This window comes from Canis aureus, chromosome 12 (assembly GCF_053574225.1).
Source record: "Canis aureus isolate CA01 chromosome 12, VMU_Caureus_v.1.0, whole genome shotgun sequence".
NCBI lineage: Eukaryota > Metazoa > Chordata > Mammalia > Carnivora > Canidae > Canis > Canis aureus.
Genome location: NC_135622.1, coordinates 42,568,376 through 42,571,988, shown reverse-complemented (window position 1 = coordinate 42,571,988; position 3,613 = coordinate 42,568,376).

The following is a 3,613-nucleotide window of genomic DNA, read 5'->3' as shown; positions in this document are numbered from 1 at the left end:
TTTTAGTTTGTGGTTACTTGATGTGGAGGAAGAAAATATTCGCCTTTGTATAAAGAATAGGTATCAGGGTGTCTTTTCAGCAGTGAGAGATGTATATATCGTATTTTGGTATATAGTGGAAAAGCATAAGCTCTGTGCATCTGTATTTGAGATATGTCAATGATGTGGAGTAAAGTCTGCTATAAGATTCTGGAGGCAAACAAGTTGTACAAGATTCCTATAGCTCTACGGGGAATTGAATTACCTTTCTGAGCATCTTCTTTTCTTCTTCTCCTTCTCCTTCTTCTTCTTTAAGTATTGGTGAAATGGTTCCATTGGAAAGGCTTCCAAATAGGCCTCTCCAAGCAGGACCACAAGCTCAGAAGTCTTTGTATAGCTTTGAAAATTGAGGAGTAGCTCTGCTCTGAAGCATTTCTGGTGGTGTTTTCTGTTGTTGTTTTGTTTTGTTATTTTACTGTAATACAAGCCTACAGTATTTGCACTAAAGAAAGCTTGTTAGACAAAGCTTGCTGCTATGGAAGAAAGAACATATTAAAACTTTTTTTTTTTTTTTTTTTTGGTTAGCTTTTCCACTTTCAATTGAGTAGTTTTTGTAGAATAAAATGAATTAAGATTGAAGAGCCTCTGATGGTTGGTTTATTCCATCCTTTCCCCCGCCCCCCCCCACCTCTCCTGTCACTTCTCTTTTTCTTCTAGACTTTTCTATTTTTGGCCTTGGGGATGGAATTGGTCTCTCTGGTGGATGGGCAAAGCAGGGAAATGGCTCTGCTGGAGCCTCTTTCTGCAACAGGGTGAGGTGGGCCAGTGGTTGGCATGTAATGCTGCCCCGACTCCTTTCTCCTGCTTGTCCCCTTGACCCTCTTTCAACCCCTCCTAATCCTGTTCCCCCTTCTCAGGGCCTCTCAGCTAGCTGCCAACTACTGCCAAGGTATGAGCCAATAAAAGTTCAAGGTCCTGTCCCTTCCTGGGGGTATTTTGTTCAAACAGGTTGGCTCTGGAAACCCAAGGATCTTCAAAGAACCAATTAAATGTATCGCTAAGATTGTCCAGGTGAGCAAATGAGATCATGTGCGGGAAGGGCCTCTGAAAAAAACGGAGGCATGCACATAAGTGGATGATCCCATCTCCAGATTTTCTTCCTGAAGAGACCCAGGTTGTTAGATGAGGAACTGAGAGGTGTCAGCTCAGACCCCATTGCCCAGGGTAAAGGGAGCACATCTGTTCAGGGCCGCTCTTCCCTTGCAGCGTAGATGATAGGGAGGCAGAGCTATCGTGAGTTCATGTTTGTAGCGGTTGGCAGCTGGCTGAGAACTGGCCCCTGACGTTGCACCGGTCACTGCAAATCTGCTTCGGAGGAGTTTGGTGTGCGGGCCTCATTCTCTGGAGGACCTGAGAGCATGGGACTGGGAATCAGATGAGCCCTAAATCCCCAGCCTGTGGCCACTACTCAGTGGCTGTTGAGTTCTGAAGAAAGCCATTTAACTGCTCTGAGCCTTTGTCTCCATGTCTCGAAGGGGGGAGGGTAAAGAAGGTACAATAAGAGGAGGATGAGGGTAGCCCCTCCTTTCCTTCCTGAGAGGGCTGGGCCCTGTGGGACAGGGCACTCAGAAGTTTCAGTGCCCGGCCTTCTAGGAACTTCTTCTGCCCAAGCAGACACCATGGAAAGACGTGTCTGTGTTTTTCTGCACGGAGGCTGTGTCCCCCGGTTGCAGAAGTGTCAAGGTTTGCTGGGAACATTCACACACTTCTGTCTGCTTCAGGGACTATGCTGCCTGGGGAGCAGCCTGTGCTCACGTGTCTCCGCGTGCCTCTCATGCCTTGGCGCTTCCATGACACCTTCCATCTTCCACTAAGACTTCAAAACCTCCCTCGTTTAAATTTCCACCTCTTTGTCCACATGGCAATTAGAGAGGTCGATGATTGCAGGCACTTACGAGGTGGAGTCCTATGCCTCTTTGGGCAGCTATAAATGCCTTAAAAACATCTGGACAGATTTTCAGGTTTTTAAAATCTTTTTAAAAAGCTTTATTTGAGAGAAAGAACAAGGGGTGCAGAGGGAGTGGGAAAGTCTCAAGCAGACGCTGTGCTGAGCACAGAGTCCAATGCAGGGCTCGATCTCACAACCCTGAGATCATGACCTGAGCCAAAACCAAGAGTTGGATGCTTGACTGATGGTGCCATCCAGGTGCCCCCACCCCGCTTTTTTTTTTTTTTTGAGAAAAACAGTAAGGGGCTACCACCATTGGGTCCCTAGACCTACCAGGGTCTGCGGGAGAATTTTGTAGTCACTGCTAAATCTAGGCTATCCTGGTTCAAACCCTATTGAGTGACTTGGGTTGATAGTAAGCTGTCCTGATGACATGCCCAGCAAAGTTGGAGTTTCAAGGATTAGTTAGCATCCTCTCCCCTGGAAAAATATGTTGGTGACAGATTCCTGGGACTCTCCTGGACCTAGAGGTCTCCAGGCGCACAGAACTTTGTCACCAGGCTTTCTCTGTTCATGGCACTGCCACTACGTAAAGGGAAAGGAATTTTCCCTGGAGCCAGTATTTTCCAAGACATTCAGCAGCATTTGTATCTTGGGCTCCTGAATGGCACCATGTATGTGAAGGCATATGAGAAGGTACAAAGTGCTGAAATCAGGAGGCAACATAAGTGTTTAAAACCCATAGACCTTGGTTATAAAGTTGATTGGTGTAACCTGATTATAGGTATAGCCATTGGGTTCTTGGGTTCCAGTGCCACATTTGAAGTGGAAGGGTGCAATTTCCCTTGGGGCCCCATGTGTTTAAAGGATGGAGGGGATATTTGTGCACAGGCAGCCCAGCCCCACCAGGCCCCAGCAAGAAGGAGGCCCAAATGGCCTCCCCTCCCAGTCAGCCTCGCTCCCGATCCACGATGCTGCTCTTGCACCTTGGTAGATAGTCTGTTCCACCTTGGACAAGACAACACAGCTGTTAGGATAAGTCTACCCCACCCTTGATACAGTCAGCCTTTGCCTTTATAGAACCTACCACAAATGGAGACAAACTGCTAGCCCATGACTCTGCCTTGTGCCCAGGCTCCTTCTCTTTCCTCTCCACTGGGCCCTGGTGGACAGATGGCCCAGTCAAGTGTCCAGAGATTCTTTTTTTTTTTTTTTTAATGTATTTCTTTTTTTTTTTTTTAATTTTTTATTTATTTATGATAGTCACAGAGAGAAAGAGAGAGAGAGAGGCAGAGACACAGGCAGAGGGAGAAGCAGGCTCCATGCACCGGGAGCCCGATGTGGGATTCGATCCCGGGTCTCCAGGATCGCGCCCTGGGCCAAAGGCAGGCGCCAAACCGCTGCGCCACCCAGGGATCCCGTGTCCAGAGATTCTATCCACAGTCTCTGGGTTGTTGTCACTGGAACATTCCACTCATTTAAAGGAAAAAATAAAATCCACCACAGGTTCCACCTTTGGAACTAGAGAAGTCCTTCATCAAACTAAACACACCTTACCAAGTCCTGGTGTCAGCCAAAGGAGAAACAAAGGAAAACACAAACACTCTGCAGCGTGTGGCCTGTTTGTAATGGTGCTCAGCTGAGTGTCTCTGAGGACACTCACAGGACATGGCCCTGCTTATACAT